Source organism: Lissotriton vulgaris, chromosome 6 (genome assembly GCF_964263255.1).
Source record: "Lissotriton vulgaris chromosome 6, aLisVul1.2, whole genome shotgun sequence".
Lineage (NCBI taxonomy): Eukaryota > Metazoa > Chordata > Amphibia > Caudata > Salamandridae > Lissotriton > Lissotriton vulgaris.
Window position 1 is genome coordinate 1,383,571,115 of NC_141694.1, and position 25,678 is coordinate 1,383,596,792.

The window sequence follows — 25,678 nt, forward strand, 5'->3', positions numbered from 1 at the left end:
TAATGCTTAAGTTTGAATTGAATACTTCTAATACCCCTCGATCATGGTCATTTGATCGTAAATTATTGTATGATTTATCTTATATTGATCATATGAACACTTGGATCCCAGAATTTTTTTCTAACAATAAAGGTACTGCCTCCCCTGAAATAGTCTGGGATGCTTTTAAATGTGGGATCCGGGGAGAAAAACTGAGCTATTCAATAAGTAAACAAAAGGAAGCTAGATTGCAAGAAGATTCTGAAATTAAAAATCTTAGATCCTTAGAGGTTCAACTTATGCAAGCATGTAATCAAGGATTACCTACTGAAAGCATTATAAAGAAGTTAACTACTTTGAAAGTCAAGATACATCAACGATTTGCCACAAAGTTTGCCCAACAAGTCTCTGCCTTTAGGACAGAGGTTTATGAAGTTGGAGAAAATTCTGGTAAACTCCTGGCAAAGAGGGCGAGACAAAAAGCGACATTTGCTAGTATCAATAAAATAAATAATCAGACAGGGATGACCGTTAGCAAATTAGAAGACATTCTTAAAGTATTTAGTGATTTCTACTCCAAGTTGTATGCTGACGATGACCGTCCTGATTGCTCAGATCAGATTACTCGGTTTGTTGACTTAGTTTTGAATACTACTCTATCTAATGAAGAGAAGGAGAAACTAGATTCACCATTCACGTGGGAGGAAATCGAACTCTCTTTAATGTCGCTAGCTTCAGGAAAAGCTGCAGGTCCCGATGCCATTCCTTTAGAGTTTTATAAACACTTTAGGAATGTTCTAAAATTAGAATTATTGGATCTATGTTTGAATGCTCAGCAAGGTAGTGCCCCCCAATCATGGCATGACTCCATAATGACGGTGTTTCTGAAAAAAGGCAAGCCTCCGTTACTACCCTCATCTTTCCGTCCCATATCACTCATAAATACTGATAGTAAAATCTTTTCTAAAATGTTAGCGTTACGACTATCTAACATTATTTCCCCTTTAGTTTCCATTTACCAACATGGCTTTATCCCTGCTAGAGACACTGCAGATCACATTCAGCGTGTGATTTCTTTCTTGGATTGGTCTCAAGCAACTCGGTCTAATATGGGACTCGTATTTCTAGAAGCTGAGAAAGCTTTTGACCGGGTTGCTTGGGGCTATCTTTGGGAAATCCTGTCCAGGAAGGGACTAGGCCAAGGCATTATAAAAGCTTTAAAAACTCTGTATATTTCCCCTAGAGCGTATATTCGTATTAATGGGCAATTATCCTCACCTTTATTAATTACTAGGGGCACCCGACAGGGATGCCCCTGTTCTCCATTACTTTTTGCTTTTTATATTGATCCTCTAATTAATCATTTTTTTACAGAACCAAACATTAAACCTATACACTTAGCTAATATTAATTATCGAGTTTTAGCCTATGCCGATGATATAGTGATTATCACTACGGACGTTCAAACAGCTCTACCTACTATTGATGAGATAGCCAAACAGTTTGGGTCTTTTTCTGGCTGCAAACTTAATTTTGAAAAAACACACATTTTTTGCTCAGGAGAAAATCCGCCTGTAAATATTTCAATTACTCCAGAAGTCACATACTTAGGAATCAAAATTTCATTACCCATAGAGAAAATACCAGAACGTAACTTAAACCCTATAGTAACTCAAATTAATACTTCATTACAGCGCCTGGATCATCTACACTTATCTCTTTTTGGCAGACTTAACATCTTAAAAATGCTGATTCTACCAAAAGTATTATACCTGTTTCGCACAATACCATTAGATTTTCAATTGCTTTGCTTTAGAAATTTAGAGAGAACTATTTTTCGATTTCTATGGGGCTATAAACGACATAGGAAAGCTGCTAAGAAAATGATACTCAGCAATGAATGTGGCGGATGGAATGTTCCTTACTTTCTTTTTTATTATTTCTCTGCCGCTTTGCAATATATTAGCCCCCTAATTATGGGAGATAGAGTGGAACTCTCTGATTGCCAAACTCCCTCAATTTATCAAATGATTATGGGTGAGAAGGTTAAGGGCAGCTTTTTGAGGGTGGTAGAGCGCAGCTACTACAAGAAAACCAAATATAAGATACTGAAGTCAGCTTTTGGAGTTTGGCAAAAAGTCCGAAAACATATAAAACTAAGGAAATTAAATTTTTATACTCCCCTTACATCAAAGGATTTATTACCAGAAATGTTCTATGATTTAACCATGTATAGATGGCAGCAGAAAGGAATAAGGTATCTGGGGGATTTATTTTATAATGACCAAATGGTTTCATTTCAGGATCTAATGAATAATTTCTCTGTGGGAAGTAATTTTTTTTTAATTTCTCCAACTCCGTAGCTTCCTGAAGAACCATCCTTTATTCCTCCAGTTAAAACACCACTGTTAGAGCTTTTGCAAAAAAAACCCCGTATAGGAATTATTTATTTAAGTTTAATGCAGGAATATGGGGATGACTTAGGTCAATGTCAGTTGAAATGGGCTAACAGTTTAGGTATACCCGATGTTGATACTTTATTTAAAATGGCCACAGATTGTCTTATAACCAGGATGATGAAATCCCAACATTTTATGTGTATTCATAATCTTTATTACACTCCAAGCAAAATTGTTAAGTGGAGTACGACGGCAGGTACGACCTGCAGTCGATGTGGGCTATATGCAGCTGATGAATTACACATGTTTTTCTTTTGTCCTAAATTCTCACTGCTGTACCAACATATTGAAACTTTTTTATCCATTATTTTGAAATGTGAGATTAAGATAACTCCCGAATTGCTATTACTTGGCATAGACCATACTGTTATTAGGCCAAGACCAATTTCTTACTTTCTTTTTCCCTGTATGGCTGCAGCAAGATCTTGTATCACAAAGGAATGGATTAGCCCGGATCCGCCCACGTTTTTTATGTGGCGGGAAAAATTATTATTTATGTACAACATTGAATCTGCTATATATAAGTTAAAGGGGGTTAAAAAAAGAGCTATGGGGGAAAAGTGGATCTAATTTAATTTTACTGCTTGACTTATTTTTTTTTCTCTTTTTTTTTTTTTTCTTTTTTCCTTTTTTCTGTCAAAATCTGCTATATTTTTTTTTAGAACACATGTGTTATCTTGTTTTTTATGTATTGCTGTATTTCCTTGCAATAAAACAATAAAACTTAAAAAAAAAGAGATATTGGTGCCCTGCCTTTTGTGGTACAGCATTGACAGCCCAAGGTGACCGTCAGTGTGAAGCACCAGTGATGACAGTCTGTGATTCCATTCAGGAACTTCATGCTACATTGATGGTCATCCATGATGCAAGGCCTGCTCTTTGTGCTACTGTAGTGTAGTTCCTAGTTTGAAATGAAATGAAATGAAATGAAATGAAATGAAATTAGATTTATAGAGCGCGTGGTTGCCCTTGAGCGTCCCACTAGGCCCTGCGCATTGGAATAACATAAACAGTAGTATCGACGTGGAACTGCGGATATTCCAGGCCTCCACTGACTATGCTAAACTTAATTGGGTTGTGTTACCAACTAGCTCAGAGGTCACTGGAAACTTTCTTCTCTGCATAGGAAGTGATCAGCTTCCTTGGCACAGACAAGAAGGGATTCAGCTTTCCAACAACCGTGCAACATGACAACTTTGCTCCTCAGATCAAGAGTCAATCTCTAGGGTCGTGTGAAACAATAGACATGTATTTTACTCAGTCAGTCTAGTGCAGTTTACTTTCACGAGATGTAGAGAATAGAGAGACGGGCGTTTGTCAATAAAGGGTTAACATTTATTGAACAGTCTTTCTTCTCGTACAAGAGAAATGTATTGCCACAATTTGCAATAATTGTTATTATAAAAAGTACGTACATTGATATGGTTTCTTAGCCATACAATGGTTTAAAAGTAATAAAACATATATACAGTCATATATACATTAGGCTAACATACTCAACTGGTGCTTCTAACTAAGCCTACCCCAGTGTGCCTGACCTAAGCCTAACACGTGAAAGGGGAGTAAGTAAGTAGCTTTAAGTTAAGTTGGTTTTGCCAAGGTTTGTTTCAAGAATTCTTGTCTAAGGGTTTAGTCAACACCATACCTCTGAATAGCATGATGGAGGATTGGTATCTCCTTCAGGGGTCTCTCTCGATATCCCAGTCACCCGCGAGGGTAAACCGGAAACGCCGTGGCTGGATTTCTCTGCTGGAGAAAGGCAGCGGGTCTCTTCAGCGCGTCGAGGAAGGAGGGGGGACAGCGTCTGCGGGCAGCTGGAATCTGCTGGATGTCTTCGCAGAGGGACGGCTGTTCAGATCCTTAAGCGTACTGCACCATAGTTCGCGCTTTAGCGGCGATAATGGTATCAGCAGCTTCACCACCACAGGATAGCAGGCTGCAGCGACAGAGTGCTAGATTTACCAACACAGGGTCGTGCAGGCAGCTGGCTTCAGTAGCTCGTACAACAGGCAATTGCTTAAGGCAACGTTGGTAATATTTATACCTGACAGGTGCCGGGTTTGATGCAAGTTTGCTGGACATAAGACGTCAATTAAAGATGTCACTAGGAAGTGATAGTTATCAGTTGCTCATTAGAGTTCCATTACTAATCAAAACATAGCAAGTGGGGATTTCCAGGTTTGCTGAGTTTTTATCTTGTTGAAGAACTCGGAGTGTTATCTAGGAATATCAGATAGTGACTACTGCTCTGTCATTGCACTAATTGGTCGCAAAGGAAGTGGCAGAGAGAACTATGCTGGAATGTGGCTCTGTTCGTGTGAGGCCAGAGATGACTTTTCAGAAAATCGCACTTGAACGGTTATGCCAATATAGGGAATAAATGGATTTATAACCGAATAGGGGCATAAGGTCACAGTATCGATCAGGAACCTAGATAAACACGCAACACCCACTCCACGGGTTAATGTCCATCAAAATTACTAAAACTAAAGCAATTAGATGCATGTGTAACATTGCCCACCCCAAAATACATAAATGCATTCGAAATAGGCGTACTTGTAATACATGAATTTAGGTACTGTACGTTTTAAAAGCATAGTAATCATTCAAAATTATTGCATATGAAATCAATGAACGATTATGCAAAAGGAATTACACATGAAGTATCTCTGACAGAAAAAAAGCGAGATAAATCATCACATAAAAATGCATTGTAATAACATGTGTGCTAGAGGCTGGTGTAATGTTGTTATGTCTCTAGATGTGTTTAGAAATAGAAGTGTGAAGCTTCTGTTCTCTAAGAATAGTTTTTACGTTAAGCAAAGAATTGTTCGTGCCAAAAAAAGGTCAATATTAAAAAATTGTCCAATTCAAAGAAAATAGATTTCCAAAGCTCTTGGCAGTTTTTGTTGATCAAAACTGAAGGCCGAATTCAGAGTTCATGGGAACACTGTGTGTCGGAAAGCTTCTCAAAAGTTATTGTTTCTGTACGGGTGAGAACATCGTATCAGACAGGCTCTCAAAGAATTGGTCTACAAATTCAGGTGATAGTTCAACCAAATTAGATAGCGCTGTAACTTGGCAGGTATGAGAATGATTGCTGTCATCGAAGGAAGGACCAGCAATGCTCACAGAACGTTGTACCTGGATGATGTTGCTTTTGTCACTCGCTCCACTGTTACCACTTGGCTGTAGTACAGGAGTCTCCACGAATGCCGTCATCAGGATTGGTAGCCGCTGGGGACAACACAATGCGTGAGCCGTTATTGGACTGAGCAAAGTATCGACGTCCATTGGTACTGCTGATGGACGTGAAAGACAGATGTCCAACACGCATTCATCGCCGCAAAGCATACACCGTAGCACAGGTAAAATGCAATTTTGCCATATCGGTCTGAATGAAAGGAACCAGGTCATGTTTAGATCTCTCAGCCTGGCCAATCCAAGGACGTTAGTTAACCTGTCCCGGTAGCGCATTGCTAGGATTGTCTCTTCCATTCCCATGGGAGCTATGTCTGAGCCGAGGCTTGCCATAACGTAGCAGGAGGGTCAAAAATAGAATCCCTGCGACGAGTCCCAAAAATAATGGTATGCCGCCAAAAATGGAGTGCACAAAATTAGGAAAGATTCCCAAAATTGCCTGGAAGGGTGTTAGCAGTCCCGTAAAGACTGTCTTAAATATGCCTGGGATGCTTGTTGCACTAGACATGTTAAGGAGTTGGCTGAACATTTCTACGAAATGCACGGGGCAATTTGTTGATAAAAGGTCATGAACCTCAGTAGCCGTCCTTGCGGCTAGAAGATCATACGTCTCTTTAGATGACGTTATAGGCACGGTTGTCTGTAAAAGTACAGATTTCATTTTGCTTAATGTATCAATTCGTATAGAATAGAGATTCAGACGAGGCCAGAGGGGAGTCACTATGTCTGGAGGCCCGCTCGGAAACAATGCTTGCATACAGCATTAGACCATGGACGTTACTTCTATTAGATAACTTTTCCCTGGCGCGAGGCCACAACATCTGTGATCCGTTCTAAGAATGTAACTCCTGTTCGAAAGTTGCATAAAGAAGGGCTCTATCTGAGTTGCAGGTGTGACTAGCTGGTGGCATGAAAGGTTGTTTGAATTTCCATCACATGCTCCGTGTAAATTAATACCCTGACACAAAAGTATACTGCTTAGTGAATGTTTACAGTTCTCACCACTAAGAAATACATTTTTGTCGCTGTCACTATAGCAAGAATGAGTGTATGGTAATTTCCATTCGGATTTTACATATCCTTTACCCAATTGTTCATATTGGCCAGCAGGTATGTATTCAAGGCACTTTTTAAATCGGAAAGTTGTTATCGGAATTGTGATAATTCCGTGTATTATCCATTCAATGACAGGACTCTCTGACATTGTCAATGGTAATCTCTCGAGTTTTTCGATGCTCAGGATTGTATAGTCTGCTCCTTTCTGTGCCAGACTGATCTGTTTATCAGTAAGGTTAAAACTGGAAAATAATGACGTTGTGTTGATTAAACGCCAAGGCACATAGCCTGAACGAAGATTTTGCAGCGTCCAGCCTAATTCTATAATAGAGCGTAATTGAGATTGGCCATGTTGTAACATTAGCAAATCTCTGTCTATCACATCAAAGGCAGAGGATACAATATTGTCCAACGAATATATTCTGGAAGACAGAGTCGTTAACCCATTGTCTACCACAGAAAGTGATTTCTCCAAATTAATACGATCAATTTCTCGTATTTTTTCAGCAGTTTCAATTTGCTTTACTTTCCAAGCCTCGTTGTAAGCAGCATAGATACTGGTCGCTATGAAACGCTTTTGACGCTGTTTGCGTGGTCCAAGAATGAAATCGCGCAAATCAGCACCATCTTTTAGTAAAGACAAGTGTTGCTTCATTTCAGCCAGTGTGGACGAGGTTAGCCATTCTAGGCAGAGTTTCCCTACACTGTATGTTGTTATAATCCCTGGATGTTGTCTCTGGGAGTATCTAGGGTCTAATCTGGTCATTGTTAACCCCTGTGTTTTATTCAGGAATCCATCTTGACAGCTATTTGTGTCTGTAGGCCAGATTAACCACTTTTTCCAATCAGGATGTGTTCTGTTGAAATGTAAAATTTGTGACACGTCTAACTCAATATCTGTGGTTGCATTTTCAGGTATTGGCTTTGGTATAGACGGTGTTTTAAGGTCTTTGATCTTAGCTAGGCCAAGACAAGATGTTTGGTGTATTGTGTCATTTAAAAATAACATTTGTTCTGGTATCATGCAGGTTCTAAATAGTGCTTCAATGCCTTGCACCTGCCAATCTTTTGTACCCCAAATTGTTTTCGTTTCAATATTATTTTTCCAATAATCAAAACCAAATGTCATCATTTTGTCATAAAATGCTTCTGAATATATCAATTTAGAATTTGTCAGCATTGTTTTCATACCTGTTTTATCTAACAGTTTGTAATAAAACGTTTCTGCATTACTGGTGTTAAACCCTGAGAAGTATTTGAATTTCTCAAAAAATGCTTTAGAACTGCTTTTAGGTGGTGTAGAACAATGTTCCCATTGATTATACATAAAAACATTTCTAGGCTGTGCAGATTTATGCAAGTAATGATCCCCATAGTGGGTGTAACAGTATAACTGCTCATAACTAGATGAACCTTGTAAATAATCATGATCTGTGAATCTAGCTGACATTACTAAATCAGACATCATGTCATTAATACTGTTAAAGTCCCAATCATCAGAGAATGTACTAGGTGTCACAAAGTCACTTAAGGAAACCTTTAGTTGATGAGGATACTTCAGGATTTCGACCAGGCCATATATGTCATAGTCTGTTTTCTCCCATACTACCCCACCAGGTATTGGAATTGCTGTGACATTACTGTTGACAGTTCTCTTTTCTTCACGTGGGATGATCTTTGTGGTTTCAGGACTAGGTTGATATTCTGACTTGCTGTGTCCATTCAATTGTAATAAACTTCCCTAAAATTAAAACTAAAATTAGGCATAGTAGGAGTATGAATACCCCTGAGATAATCCAATGCTCAATCAACGGTGAATCCAGATATAGTTCTTTGATTTGTTGAAGGAGTCCTGTTGTATTTTCTTTAGAATACTTTTTTGTTTCTGGCATCACTTCGGGGTCATTTTGATCTTCAGAGAAGTTGTCGAAGTTGATGAAATAACCAGAGGCAGTTCTGTCAATTGATGGGATTGTTCTTTCAATCTGTCTCTCGGTAGCACTTTCTGATGCCACATCATTGTAGACTGGTGTTGTTTCTTGACGAACTGTTTCAATCTGTGTTTCAAGAGGCACGAGTTCCATGGCATTATTGCATAGTCCTTCATTGTGCACTGCAGGCTGATCGAATGTGATTAGTCTTTCAGTTTGAACCTCTTGGATTGTTGCAAGTTTGGGTATTCTGTTGTTTCTTGGGAGTCCACTGGGCCTACTGTTGATTATAGGCCACATGCTTGTGGTTTTACCAGATCGATAGACACGACTCTGTTCTCCTTTTTACCAGCAAGGGGCGGTAGCACAACTGATCTTGTTCCGGTGACTGCTAAGTCAGGTACTGCTTTTCTGTAAGAAGGCCCAAATTCCTTCTTAACCGCGATCTTTTCTCTGACTAGATCCCCAATCTTTGGAATCCAGACAGGCCTTGCTGGGGCTGTTGCGGGTGGTGCCTCGTCAGTGGTACTTGGCTGTTGCTTTAACTTTATGTTGCTTAATGATTTTCTTGTTTCATTCAGTTCCTGTAAAACAGCCAAACGATCTTTTACATCAAAGTGCGTTGTTTCTTCTTGTAACACTGACATCTGACTATCGAGGTCCTGAACTCGCATTCTAATTCCGAACAATAGTTCGTATGGGCTGAAACCTTTTAGAGAATTTCTTGGCATGTTGTTAAGACTAGTCTGGACACTTATTAAATGTTTGACCCACCCAGCGCCTGAACCTAATACCTTCGCTGTTATAGATTGCTTTATGTCACGGTTTTTTCTTTCTACCACACTATTCCCTTCCGGGGTATGACGGACAAGAATACCGCAACCCAATTCCCATGCTGGCCATGGCCTCCTTATAGGCTCGAGAGCTGAAAGCAGGACCCTGGTCAGAATGGAACGTGGTAATTGCGTATGTGCCGATATTGACTCGCAAATCTTTTATAACCGTTCTAGTGTCAGCCGAGCGCTGGAGGCCTCATTTTTTAAGGGCTTTTCGTCTTAACTGTTAATAGGACGCAGGATGGGGTGTAGGCAGCGTTACGCTCTTTCTGACTGGTAGCCGGTAGCATGGTTCCTTACTGCGATCCCTATTACAGTTTTCACAGTTGTTTGCATATGTTTGGTGTTCTACACTCATTCCCGGCCACCAGAATACTGGTTGTAGTTCAGTCAGTGATTCCTTGATCTCTCTGTGCCTTAGACCCAAACCCATGTGTGCGTCTGCTATTAAAAATATTCTCCTGTTCATGTTTGGAATTACTCCAGGGATTCGAGCAAAAGGAACGGAGTTTGCATCGATTATGTATGCATAATTGAGTGGATAGTTTACGGGTAGTGCTGCACAGTCGCCTTTTACGGTCGTTTTTACTGCCAGCATGGTTTCCCCGTCTATGTACTTATCTGTACGCTTTTTTGTGGCTACGGAAGCCGGTTTAGTTGCTTCCGCTTTGGCTGTATTAGCCAATGAATTCCCTGCAACGTGAACGCCATCACGTTGAAGACTCTGTGCGTGAATCACGTGAGTCTTTTGTAGTTCTTTGTGTAAAAGAGCTACCTGTTCCCAAAGCAATTTATGCTTTATTGTGGCACCTGTGTCATCTTTGTTGTCGTTTTCGATCCAACTCTGCAGTTTATTGTTGTAAGAGTTGACGCAAAAATGAGAATCGCACACTATAAGTGTCGGGAATTCACGTTCTGCATTTTCGAGCGCCATCTTCAAAGATCTGATTTCAGTTCTTTGAACCGAACAGTTTCTTACAGATTCAGTTTTTGTTACTTTCGGTCTGAATTTACCGCACAGCCAACGACCTTTAATGATCGCACATGCTGCATCGTAGGATTTTCTCTCTACGTTGAAATGCTGTACAAAGCTATCTGTATAGATTATACAGGCGTATAGTGGGAGAGGCAGAATTTCGATTGGCAGAGGATATTCTTCTTCATATTCTAAATCATTCAGTTCTTCGAATTGCGGGGCGAAATAGTATTTCACGTCTTCCGCTCCTAGAGAATCTATACACTGTATCCACTTCGGATCCAGTGACACTGTAGGCAGGTTTACTGGGCTGAATAGCGCCTCGAAGGCGGATTCCGCTGTAAGGATATTAATCCGTTTGCCGTGTGCTAGTTCTCGTTCATTTGCTAATGCGATTTGCACTGCTTTCACAGTTCTTTCTGTGGGACTGAATGCTTTTTCTGCTTGTGTGTACAAGTGAGTTTTAATTGAAATTGGTACCTTTTCTCCCTCATTAGAGGTCAGGTACGTGAATCCGCATCTTCCTGGGATGACTCGGATTACAAGATCGATCGTGTTGTCACGTGTATCTAATTTTGTTTTTGCTAACATGTCTGTTTGCAGTGATCTCAAAATTTCTGTGTGTTTTTGAGTCCAATTGATTTGTTTAAAATCAGGTTTAATTAGTTCGTAGAGAGGTTTAACCCTCTCTGCGTAATTTAGAATGTAAGTTCTTCCGAAATTCAGAAAACCTAGTATGGATTGTAAATTCTTCAGCGTTTTTGGAGCTTGGAGTACAGCGCACTTCTCTAAGAAGCTAGGCTTTTCCCTTCACTTGATAATTCGTACCCTAAGAATAGTACTGTCAGATGGGCAATTCGGGACTTTTTAAAGTTGAATTTGTAACCCTCTGCTGCGAACCCAAGTATAATGGTGTTCACTCTTTTCAAGTGAGTATACAAGTCGTCGTCAGTGAGATAAATATCCTCTACGTAAGACAATGCTTCATCATCATAGATTTGTAGTAACTCTGTTACCCTAGCTGAGAATAGTCCTGGGCTGTTCTTGAACCCCTGTGGGAGTCAACAGAATTTTTTCTGCGACCCAAATGCAGAGAAAGCGGTCAAATATCTGCTTTCTGGTGCAATGTTTTGACAAAAGAAGCCATTAGAAATGTCTAATGTCGTTTTATATTTTTTCCTAACTATGTTATTCATTAGGGCTGCACTATGCGAGTTTTGTACTGCAAAAGTTTTGCAACATGTATTAAGATGTCTGTAGTCTAAAACTAGACGATATGAATTGTCTGGCTTGGAGACAGGAAACAAAGGATTGTTCATTTGAGAGGTGCATGTTTCAATCACCCCCTGGTACTCAAGTTGATCTAAGATCTCCCTGACTTGTTTTTTAGCTTCTTGCTTTATGGGATACTGCCGTTGGGCAGTTGGTTCACTTTTTAATTGGATTTTGTGAGGTGGTGAATCCTCATCCCATCCTACATGATTTTTATATAATGCAGGTACCTGGGCCACTGCCCATTTCCTTGCATATGTATATTTTTTGTGAATCGGAATGTGATTCGAGAAGGCAGGCATAATCACTTCTTCGCCACGAGGGCACTCCCTGACAAACTCTGGGGGCCAATCTTTTTCAGCTAACAGAATATCATAGCCTTTTGAGAGCTTATACCAAAATAGACCCTTAATTTTCCTAGTCTTATCACCCTCTATACGCAATGTTATTTCGTATATTTTATGAGGCTCGCTAAGTCTGGCGTCTGCAGTTTCAACTTGAATGTATTCATTCGTGTCCACTGTCTCCAGATGACTCATCAAGATCTTGCGCGCTATACTGATTTCTGCTGCACTGTCCAACATTGTCAATGCCCACTCCCCGTTTTTCAACTGTGTCCTCAGTATTCTCGGCATGGTTGATTACTCTAATACTGGCTACCTTCTTTTTCTGAAATTGAGATTTCTTATTTTGAGCAGGTTCCTTGTCTTTGGACTTGGTGTGCTCTCCTGGGTCTGACCGTCCTCTTCTTTCCGAATTCTGTGGAAGAGATCGAGAGGGACGTGTATCAATACTTTGATATCTATCAGGTTTTTTTAGATTATCCCTATTTCTAAGGTTATATCTTTTCTCAGAGGGCTCCCTCTGGGGAGACTGGCGTTCTCGAGTCGGAGTTCTTTCCCTCCGTCGAGGAGACCTTCCCCTGGACTGGAAAACTTTTTCCTTGGGAGTGGATTGTTTATTTCCATCCCAGCTCTTTTTAGGAGTATTTAAATTATTTTTGATAAATAATTTTTCAGGATTTTCGAGCAGTTGGGGCTTTACCGGTTTTCCACCCAAGCTGTCTCTACCTAATTCTTCATAGCATTTTTCTATGATTTTTGCTAGCTCAACAGGATCTTTTATATCTGTTTCCCTCAACTTCTGGTGAATCGCCACAGATGCTGCTTCTCCTCTAATATTGGCTAATAATATAGCCGTGACCTGCTTGAAGTCTTTCAGTAATTTCATACCTAGATTTAAAGCGGGCTCTGGACCGAATTCATTTTGATTCTGTTTTAGCACTTCTGGTATTACCGCCATAGACGGAACACCGTGTGTTTTTGTGTAAATGGAAGCAAAGACTGTACCCCAAGTGTCACAGTCCTCCACGTGTGGTGCGATTCCCATTGGAAGGCAGATGGTCAAGATTCTGTGTTTCTCAATAGGGGTAATATCAGGAAATACTGCCTCTATTTGAGTGATTTTCTGTGCTAACCAGAAAGGAATTTGTTCCCGTTTTACGGGTGTTTTACCAAGACATGACTGTATGTTCTGTGGTGTAATTTTATTTGTGTTCCCCTGATGAGAGGTCAGCTGTGGTGTATTAACAGCTGGCTGGACTGTTGCAGTCCGCATTACATATTGGACTAATTGCCTATGTATTTTTATTAATGTGTTTAGCTGTACTAACAGCTCTTCTCTAGACATTTTTACAATGTCAGGATGTGGTGTGTAGCTAGCTAGAACCGGCCACGTGGCTCCTGGTCTACCTAGTGGACCGAGCCTGGTAATGTGATCATTATGTTTAAGGGCGCCATTAAACCAGAGCAGGTGCTCTTGAAATTTAAGTGGAATTTCAATCTCCTCGAAAGGAGCGTACTCTTCCGGAGGTTTCTCTATTTTGTAATAGTGAAACTCTTTTGTTCTAGCGTTTACCGCTGGAAAGTTTATCCATGAATAGAAGACCTCTGTCTGCCGATACTCGTGAGCCTCTATCACGAAAATTACTGTACCACCTTGAGGTGTCAGTCCGTTATCTATAAGTTTTGAAGTTATAGATTTTCTTAATTGGACCGGGATGATAATAGCATCCGGATCTGTGTGTTCGGGACCTTGCTGAGTCGCATCTGCTGCGGCCCCAGTGGTTCCGTCATTTTCTCCTGGCATTGTTAAAATGCAAGGTTTGCAGAGTAGGTCTCCAAGGAGACAAAGATTAGATGCACAATATTTTGGAACACTGTATCCTTCAACGTTGAATAAACCAGAGCTTTACATAGGAATCTCTTCCTACTAAGGTCGGGCGGATTTTAACCTTTCACCCACTCCAGACGTCTATTGGAGTATTTACGGGAGAAAGGGGTGTGAAATATGCACGACTGAGTTACTCTACAAGTCTTGCGTTAGTTTATCGCCTTACCAAATGTTGGGCGCCATGTAGTGTAGTTCCTAGTTTCCCACTAGGCCCTGCGCATTGGAATAACATAAACAGTAGTATCGACGTGGAACTGCGGATATTCCAGGCCTCCACTGACTATGCTAAACTTAATTGGGTTGTGTTACCAACTAGCTCAGAGGTCACTGGAAACTTTCTTCTCTGCATAGGAAGTGATCAGCTTCCTTGGCACAGACAAGAAGGGATTCAGCTTTCCAACAACCGTGCAACATGACAACTTTGCTCCTCAGATCAAGAGTCAATCTCTAGGGTCGTGTGAAACAATAGACATGTATTTTACTCAGTCAGTCTAGTGCAGTTTACTTTCACGAGATGTAGAGAATAGAGAGACGGGCGTTTGTCAATAAAGGGTTAACATTTATTGAACAGTCTTTCTTCTTGTACAAGAGAAATGTATTGCCACAATTTGCAATAATTGTTATTATAAAAAGTACGTACAGTAAGATAAGTATTGCGAAGTAGAACTGTAAAAGCATTGATATGGTTTCTTAGCCATACAATGGTTTAAAAGTAATAAAACATATATACAGTCATATATACATTAGGCTAACATACTCAACTGGTGCTTGTAACTAAGCCTACCCCAGTGTGCCTGACCTAAGCCTAACACGTGAAAGGGGAGTAAGTAAGTAGCTTTAAGTTAAGTTGGTTTTGCCAAGGTTTGTTTCAAGAATTCTTGTCTAAGGGTTTAGTCAACACCATACCTCTGAATAGAATGATGGAGGATTGGTATCTCCTTCAGGGGTCTCTCTCGATATCCCAGTCACCCGCGAGGGTAAACCGGAAACGCCGTGGCTGGATTTCGCTGCAGGAGAAAGGCAGCGGGTCTCTTCAGCACGTCGAGGAAGGAGGGGGGACAGCGTCCGCGGGCAGCTGGAATCTGCTGGATGTCTTCGCAGAGGGACGGCTCTTCAGCTCCTTAAGCGTACTGCACCATAGTTCGCGCTTTAGCGGCGATAATGGTATCAGCAGCTTCACCACCACAGGATAGCAGGCTGCAGCGACAGAGTGCTAGATTTACCAACACGGGGTCGTGCAGGCAGCTGGCTTCAGTAGCTCGTACAACAGGCAATTGCTTAAGGCAACGTTGGTAATATTTATACCTGACAGGTGCCGGGTTTGACGCAAGTTTGCTGGACATAAGACGTCAATTAAAGATGTCACTAGGAAGTGATAGTTATCAGTTGCTCATTAGAGTTCCATTACTAATCAAAACATAGCAAGCGGGGATTTCCAGGTTTGCTGAGTTTTTATCTTGTTGAAGAACTCGGAGTGGTATCTAGGAATATCAGATAGTGACTACTGCTCTGTCATTGCACTAATTGGTCGCAAAGGAAGTGGCAGAGAGAACTATGCTGGAATGTGGCTCTGTTCGTGTGAGGCCAGAGATGACTTTTCAGAAAATCGCACTTGAACGGTTATGCCAATATAGGGAATAAATGGATTTATAACCGAATAGGGGCATAAGGTCACAGTATCGATCAGGAACCTAGATAAACACGCAACACTACTATCCATTATGCTCTCCTTGCTCCTAACGGCCTGCTCCACCATGAACTGGAGTCTTGGTGCTAGACATTGAGAAGGTAATGCCATCGGATTCTAGCTAGCCTAGCTGATGAGCGGTGAAACTCTGAAATCAGTCCTAGGATGCTTGTTTCCGGTCCAGGGAGTACCTGGACTGGCAGCTCAGGGTGGACTGTTCCCACAGGGAGCAGGGTCAAGACTGATTAGCATATGGCTAGGTTTAAACAGGAATGGCATGGGGAGCAAAACACCAATGGATTTAGGCCCAGATCTCTGTACTGGATGAATGTTAACATTGTTCAACGTTCTGTCCGTCAATTGTTCTTTGCATTTGTCACCCCGAGATGGACGAGTATGCCCAGACATGAGTCCGGTGCTCCCCATGACACTGTATTCAAGCTAGCCTGGCTGATGAGGGATGAATCGCTGAAACCGGTCCTAGGATGCTTGTTTCAGGTCCAGGGAAAACCTGGCCTGGCAGTTCGCGCACAGGGAGCCTGGTCAAGACTCATTTGCATATGGCTGGGTTTAAACTGGAGTGGCATGGGGAGCAGAAAAATTATGGATTTATGCCCAGATCTCTGTACTAGGGTGAATGTGTGACGTTGTTCAACATTCTATCCATCAATTGTTCTTTTTGCAGACATTGAGAAGGTAACATTTTTAGGTGAACCAACCTGATCCCTGCATCCATTTTGCACTCTGTGTCAGTCGGCCTAAACTTGCATATGGCTGGGTTTAAACTGGAATGGCATGGGGAGCAGAAGCATTATGGATTTATGCCCAGATCTCTGTACTAGGGTGAATGTGTGACATTGTTTAACATTCTATCCATCAATTGTTCTTTTTGCAGACATTGAGAAGGTAACATTTTTAGGTGAACCAACCTGATCCCTGCATCCATTTTGCACTCTGTGTCAGTTGGCCTAAACTTGCGACTAGCACAACCAGTTGACTGTGAATAGCGCTTTGTTATTTTAGGAGCTTTCTTTTCCTAAACGCTTTTAATTGCTTTATCTCATTGTATGTCCCCAGTTGTCATTTTGGTCTCATTTTAATTATTAAATGTTACTCTATTTTTCTAAATTGGTGTGTGATTTTTTCTGTGTGGTGTTTTACTTTATTACTGTTTAAATGCTGTATCAATACTTTTCATATAGCCTTTAAGTTAAGCCTGACTGATTTGCGCAAAGCTGCCAGAGGGTTAAGCACAGGTTAATTTGGTGACTTTTTGTGGTTCACCATAACAAGGATTGTGGTTGTTGCCTAACCAGGGCTCACACCGCTTAATCAAAAACCCAATTTCTAACACAAGTCCTGTAGTTTAAGTAAATCATTGGAGAGGTGGCTAATTAAATTGTGTTCCACATCTTTTAAATCTTTGGTCCTGACTAGATGGAGCTAGTCTTTGGGAGGGGGCTCAAATCCTGTGTGTTAGCAATGTGTTTGAAATTGATATCTAACCTTTTACCTTGCATGACTTTTGATTGGTCTTTCTTTTTCCTTTTTGCCTGGGGTTGTGGGGGAAATTGAGGAAGCTGCAAATGAGTCTATGTTGGTGATTACAGTCAGTAATTGAATACACATGTTTTAGAATCGAGTTGGCTCCCTCTTCTATTGGTGTGGTCTTCAATCAGGTCACCAATCACAGACAGTCCCTCTGGAGGATGAATTATTCAGTTAAGAGCAATATTAGTGTCTTGTGCAACCACAAATCTCTTCCCAAACTCGGTTAGACTCAATGATAATGACCCCATCGCGTTTGTGCAATATGTTCCAAAGGACGTTGTTGAAAGACCCGTCTTTTCCCCCCCTTTGGCTGCAGCTGCTTTCCTGTAACCAATGTTTCATAGATGCTCTTCTTCCTTGGCCAATCTGGAAAGTATGGCCATTGAGGATGGCCCAGTCTCTTCCAGGCTCTCACGGATGCAGACTAACCTGTCTTTGCCTGGTTTTTGCAGGGGAACAGACTGGACATGTCATGGGCAAATCCTGTGCTGTGGGAAGTGCAGATGTGCTTTAAAGCACAGAAGGGACAGTGTCCCCGCCTCCTCAGAGCGTGGCTATGTAACAGCAGCACAGGATCACATGCCCATAGGTACTAGGCTCCCAAACCGAGTGTGGCGTGATGCGGGAAGTCCAGGTGTGCTTTATGGCATCCAGCAGCAGCAACAAAGGATCCTGGAGCCTGTAGTTTCTTGGCTCACAGACTGCCTTTGTAATTGAAATGTAGTTAATGTTGGTGTCATTTGTTTCATTGTGTTGTTATTTTTTTTATTTTCTATATTATAGTATTCAGTAATATTTGTATCTATGATATTTTTGTTGTTGATAGTTATGTTGCATGCATTTGGGCTGACGAATGTCTATACTAGTGTTATTAATGGCTGTGCCACAATATTTTTGCTTCCCAATATTTTTGCACTTGTTATTTTGTCCTACAACCCATATGACAATTAAGGACATGCAGATGAAACAGAAACAGAGGGATCGAATACCTCAGAAAAAATAAAAGTGTGACAAGTTCAAATAACCCCAAAATACACCTCTTCGCTCTGTACTGTTTGCACCACAATTTAATAACCTGTAGTGGGAAACAAATTGAGCCATGCAAATCTAACTTTAGTGCTGGAAGGCAAGCACAATAATTGATTTTGGTATTTTTGTTCAACACAAATTCAAAAAAGCCCACATTTCACAGAACTGCAAGAAGCAGCAGATTCCTTTAAAAAGTACATTTAAAATGAAACACCAGGGGCAAAAAATTTGAAAGAGACACTCAGGAAGGTCTAATCAGTGTGTCTATTAAAGGCACTACATCATTTAGGCTTTTTGGCACTTGAAAATCGATTGCCTGCCTCCTAAATGCGATCAAAGTTTAGTGGCGTAACAGTAAATTAATGTACCTAGGGCAATATTTATCATCATTTAAAGCAACAACAACACTTTGCTGCACTGCATTAAAGAGAGAGGGCAGGCATACACCATATCTGTCAAGACATGGTGCATTCCTGCTTTCTGCCTGGACTGGCGCACAAACTACTGACTAGCGCCAACACAGGCACTCTTGCACTATGACGCAAGGGTGCCTATATAACAGGCAGCATTGCTTTTGTGCAGGAAGGGACAAATGCAGCATACATGGAAAGAGTAAGAAACTGGGAGAACTAAAAATAATTCTTTGTGTTACGCCTCCCTTGGGAAAGCGTAGCATTCTTACTCATTCCCAGGTCTACCAATATTGGAAAATCTGGGAATGTCTCAAAATCCATGGGTGAATGGGTGGGAACAACCCCGCTCCACCCATGCGATGCCTCTCTGGGGCAGAGTAACGCAAAGCAGCAACTTGTGCTGCCTTGATTTGCTCCAGATTCACCAAACCATGCAGGGCCCGAAAAAGGTTATGGGTTATAGGTTCTTTGAGTCGCCATGCACCCCCTTGTGTGGCGCAAGGGCAACACAAAACCCTTGATAAATATGCCCCTCAGTGTTCATTTTATTATCCAGGCACTTACCTCACACAATGGTGCCTTAGAAGAATATTGAACACTGGGAAGAATATCTTGACTGTAAAAGATGATTTTAATAAAGATTTTGGGCCTGATTCATGAATGTCTCCCCGCGCTTTATGCTAAAACTACTCCCCTTATAATTTTTTGTACAATCATTTTTATTGCCATTTCTTATTTTCACACCATACATATGTTGCGATTATTTCAGGAAAAAAACATTTTACAGATCATATTTCGAGACAGTATAAGATACAAACTCTCTTTCCTCAAGTGTCTCTGTCTACCTAAGGATGTATACATGTACGAAGCATGTGTCTGTGATTGATCCTCTATCCCTTGCATGGAAAAAACATTTTACAGATCATACAACAAGACAGTGGGAGATACATACTCTATTTCCTCAAGTGTCTCTGTCTACATAAGGAAGTATACATGTATGAAGCATGCGTCTGTGAATGATCGTATATCGCATGCACGATGTGTTTAGCGCCAGCCGGTGGGGCTGGCACCATGGTTAACATCTTGCTGTAGTTATGGTAACAATCTAAACTCTTCAACCGGGATACTCCCCTTATGCTTTTAAGGTATTCACAAAAAGATACCTGCCAGACAGAAATGGATTTACTACTGCACAATTGTATGTCACCAGTAAATACAATTATTCTGTGGTAACCCTAAGCAAAGAATGGAGTGTGGGCAGATTATGGCATGGTCTGAATCGAAAGTTTTAGAATGACCCAAACTTGTGAGCACTCACAAGCTCCTTTATGACCATTTCCTACCTTGAAAATGGTCGGAGATACACACCAGATAAGGGTTGTTGTAGCTTCATTTCCTATGTGGAAAGGAGTATGGGAATACACCAAATTCCATTGTGTTAGAGGAAGGGGTTTCTCCATGTGGCAATACATTCTCGCCGGGGGCTAAAAAAAATGCATTTTGGACAGAGGGAAGCCTTTCCTAATGTGGGGTTGCACTGAGTGCACACCTCCACATTTGTGAAATAGCAAATAATGCTCCAAGTTGTATGCCAGGATAGTTGTGACTGCAACATGAATAAACAATTATGAAGAATTTGATTGGAGTCTGTGCAATTGTCAATTCAAGTGCTTTTTATGAACACATTCTTTCAATTTCTCTTATTTTGCTTGTTACAAATAGCGGGAGCTGATCTCTTCCACTAACAAGGTGTACATATGATCACAACAATTGTATCATATCATATTAATTGTAAGTGCTTCACTATTGAAATACTGAAGAAACAATATAATATACAAATAAATAAAAAACATAAAATGACCAATAAATAAATACATTAACTTTATGTAAATATATACAGTAGCTTTATGTACAGCAGCACTTAAAATAATGAGTTTTGAAATAATTACCAGTACATGTACATATAGAACTTTTTAGATTACAACTTTATCTCTTTATTAATTTCCATATACATGTTTACTATTTTATGTAGCCTCCAAGAGCGAGAAGGCTACTCCTGAATCCCAGACCCTTGCGGAGTGGTGCGTAATGCCAGCGGATCATGCCTGCTCAGCAAAATCCCAAACCCGGGACACACGCTCCGGACATAGTCAGGGTGCCAGGATAAGTTCTTTATTCATAATCTCATAACACATTTCAACTGTCATGCGGCCTTGACCATTTTATGTAGCTATGTATCTATAAATGTATTACTTTACTTCCACTGTAGAAAAGAAAAACCTTCACCTCTCTCCAATTCACTACTCTATGTCTCATCCTACACCTCTTTCAATATATCCCCTTCCTTCACTCTCTGACTCATCCCAAACCTCATTTAAATGGTATGATCTCCTGAATATCCCTTTCTAGACTCTTCTCTCCTCTCCCGCCTCCCAGCTGTCCAGCCCTCCCCGACCCCTACTTGATGGCGGCCACTGCGGGGACAGGCGAGCAAGACCACTGACTCATTGTCAGTGAAATTGCTGTCCCACCCTCGCAGCTCCACCATTAAGTGAGGTGCCCCTGCCCCTGCACTCTTGAGTGTTAGTGATCGAGGCCCTCCTCCACCCGCAGGTTTCCCTGCGCCTCATCCCTGGTGGTCCAGTGGACCTCTGTCTCCTTTCTCTCACTCTGCTCCTTCACTCGTTTTTCTACCCTTTCTATCTTTCACCCTTCTGCACCTTTCTGCATCTCTGCTCTTTTGTGCCTTATTTCTGCCCATTTTCCCTTTCTCTCCCTCTGCTCCTTCACTCTTTTTCACTCGTTTTTCCACCCTTTCTATCTTTCACCTTTCTGCACCTCTGCTCTTTTTTGCCTTATTTCTGCCCATTTTCCCTTTATCTCCCTCTGCTCCTTCACTCGTTTTCACTCGTTTTTCTACCCTTTCCATCTTTCACCTTTCTGCCCTTTTCTGCATCTCTGCTCTTTTGTGCTTTATTTCTACTTATTTTCCCTTTTTTCTTTATCCCTTCTTTCCTCCCTTTATCTTTCCCCGCCGCTGCTGCCCCTCCACCCCCAGCGCGAACGGCCCAATCCAGCTCCTCTCCCTGCTCCTGCCTCCCAGCTGTCCAGCCCTCCCCGACCCCTACCTAATGGCGGCCACTGCTCGGCCGCCAGCGGCCGCGGGCTGCGGGCGCGCCGCTGGTGCACTGAAGGAGCGTCAAAGGCAGGCACGTCTGCACCCGTCCGCGACCCTTCCGCGACCAGCACCAGGAACCCTGGACCTCCGCCCCACCAACGCTACGACCCAGCAGCACTCCACGCACTCAACCCAGGCTGCAACAACAACTGCAAGCTAGCATCACCAGCCGTCACCCATGGACCCTTCAGCTGTCACCGCTGCCAGCACACCTGCAGCACCACCAAGAACACGGATCCAGCACAACTCGCCCACAAGAACACAACGGAACCGAAGACCCTGCAATGCATCCTCCTCAACGTCCGATCCCTCCACAAATACGTCACAGAAATCTGGGACCTCCTCGACAGCACCACCCCGGATGTAGCATTCTTCACCGAAACCTGGACCAACGCCACTTCAGGACCGGACATCGCTATCGCCATCCCCCAAGGATACAAGATGTACAGGAAGGACCGCCCCACCCACCCAGGAGGAGGAATCGCCATCGTCCACAAATCCAGCCTCTGCCTGAGCACACTCCCTGACGAGTCCACAGAACTGATGGAACACCTTCACTTCAAGATACTGGCCAGCCCCACTGCCGCCCTCCAAGGAACCCTCATCTACCAACCCCCTGGACCCTGTGAACCCTTCGCCAACTCCATCACGGACATTATCTCCCCGCAGGCCATCGCATCCACCAACTACACCCGGCTGGGAGACTTCAACTTCCACCTCGACAATCAACTGGACCCCAACACCACATGCCTCCTGGACAACCTCCACAACAATGGACTCTGCCAGATCGTGACCGAGCCCACGCACTCAGCAGGACACACCCTCGACCCCCTCTTCACTACAGGAAACTCCATCACCTTCAGCCACACCACCGAACTCCCATGGACCGACCAGCGTTGCGTCCACTTCAACTTCAGAACACCCACCATCCACAGACACCAGCACCTGCTTCCACAAAGAAACTGGACCAAAATCACCGACGACCAGCTCATCTCCTCACTCAACAACTCCACTCCAACTATCGCGGAAAACGACGACCCCAACACCGCAGCCCGAACCCTGCATAGATGGATCTCGGACAGCACCAACACCATAGCCCCCCTCAAGAAAAGCAACAATACCCGTGCCAAGAAAGCCAGATGGTTTACCACCGAACTTCGAGAGTCCAGACACACATGCCGCCGCCTCGAAAAGGCCTTGAGAAACACCAAATCCACAGAAGCCCACAACAACTTCAGAGCCACCACCAACGCTCACCATCAACTCATCAGAGAAACGAGGAAAAAAGTGATTGAAGACAGAATCTCCACCCACGCAAAAAACAGCAAGGAACTCTTCAGCATCATCAAAGAGTTCGCCCAACTCACCAGCGAGTCTACTGACATCCCTCCCTCACAAGACCTCTGAGACAAACTCAGCACCTTTTTCCACCACAAAATCAAGAGCATCTACGACAACTTCGACAAAGACAACCAACACTCTGAACCCTCACCAACCATCCCTGACACCCGGAAACCAGCGATTGATGACTGGACAGCCCCCACCACCAAAGACACACTGAAGACAATGAAGTCAATCCACTCAGGGGCCCCCACGGACCCCTGCCCCCACCACATCTTCAACAGAGCCGCTGACACCATCGCACCCATGCTCTGCCACACCATCAACCGCTCCCTGGCAACCGCCTCATTCCCGGACGACTGGAAACACGCCGAGGTTAACCCCCTCCTGAAGAAACCCTCAGCGGACCATACCGACCTCAAAAACTACAGACCCATCTCCCTGCTCCCTTTCCCAGCGAAATTCATCGAGAAAGCCATCAACAGCTAACTCACCACATTCATTGAAGAACACAACATCCTCGACTCCTCCCAATCCGGCTTCAGAAAAACCACAGTACAGAAACCGCCCTCTTCGTCGCAACAGACGACATCCGCACCCTACTGGACAAAGGAGAAACAGTAGCCCTCATCCTCCTAGACCTATCAGCGGCGTTCGACACAGTCCCCACCGCACCCTAATACGCAGACTCTACGACGCAGGAATCCAGGACAAGGCCCTCGACTGGATCTGCTCCTTCCTCTCCGGCAGGACGCAACGGGTCAGACTCCCCCCTTTCCTCTCAGACCCCGCACTTACCACCTGCGGAGTCCCCCAGGGCTCCTCCCTCAGCCCGACGCTCATCAACGTCTACATGGCTCCACTTTCCCCCATCGTCAGAACCTACGGACTCAACATTGTGTCATACGCAGACGACACCCAGCTCATCCTCTCCCTATCCGACGAGCCCAACACCGCCAGACGCAACTTTCAAGAAGGCATGGAAGCCATCGCCAAATGGATGAAAAACAGCTGCCTACAACTAAACACCAACAAAACAGAAGTACTCATCATGGGCCCAAACCCCGACGCCTGGAGCGACACCTGGTGGCCCACCGCCCTCGGAAACCCACCAACCCCCACGGACGGAGCACGCAACCTGGGAATCATCCTGGACTCCGAGCTCAAAATGGACCACCAGATCAACTCTGTCTCATCTTTCTGCTTCCACACCCTCCGCCTCCTTCGTAAGACCTTCAAATGGATCCCCCTCGAACACCGAAAGACAGTCACTCACGCCCTGGTCACCAGCAGACTCGACTACGGCAACGCACTCTATGCTGTAATAAACAAAAACCTCATCCGCAAGCTACAGAACATCCAGAACGCCACCGCAAGACTGGTCCTCAACCTGCCAAAACACTGCCACATCTCCCAGCACCTGCGCACACTCCACTGGCTCCCCGTTGAGGCGAGAATCACCTTTAAGATGCTCACCCACGCACATAAGGCCCTCCACGGCACCGGACCAGCATACCTGAACAGCCGGCTCAAATTCCACGCACCCCAAAGGACCCTACGATCAGCCCAGCTCTCCTACGCCAAGGTCCCCCGCACCAGAAAGACCAGATCGGGAGGCCGCTCCTTCTCCTTCCTCGCGGCCAAAGCATGGAACGCCCTTCCGCTCCACCTCAAACAGACAACATTGCTCCCCATCTTCGCAAGAAACCTCAAAACCTGGCTCTTCAACAGACCCCCTCCTGGATGGAATGGAACCTGCACCCCCCCCACCCCTAGCGCCTTGAGACCCTTACGGGTGAGTAGTTGCGCTTTAACAAACTTCTGATTGATTGATTGATTGATTGAATAGCCCTCCTTTGACTCATTCCAAACTTCACTTTACTACACTGATCTCCCAAATTACAACTTCTGGACTCTTCACCTCCTCGATCCCTACTATATCCCATTTAATCCAACTAACAGTCTCACATGTCCACCACTCCAATTAACAATTTATATTTTCCTATACTAATCGAGCACTAGTCCATGCTGAGTTCTGGAGTAGCCTACTACTTCCCGAAAAACGCTTTAACGCCTCCTCAAGGGTTGTAGGCGCATATGAATACAATTACAATAACAATTATACACTGTGGTTCTACGTTGTCTCAAGAGGAATGACCTCAAAAAGCAGCGTTCATTCCAAAAAGATGCAGAAATAAGAACACTCTCCAACTGTAAGAAGATTGCGATAAGCAGCCCATTAGCGCAAATTAGCATCAATATTACAGCCCGTAAACACGTTTCATTCAACTGCATCGTTATTAGATAATTTGTGGCAAAGAGATAGGACACTGTACGCGGTTTATACTATTTTTACACGATCATTGATTTTGTGAAATCATTTGTTTTACAGCATCATGTGTTTCAAGCATTGCACTTCGCTCATCCAACTTTATTGATTTGCTGAATGACATGGTAAAGGTTGACCCTGATTACCAGGTGGAAAAAAAACACCGTGAGCGGTGTTAAGTGTCATTAGCACAACATGCAGCGATTAA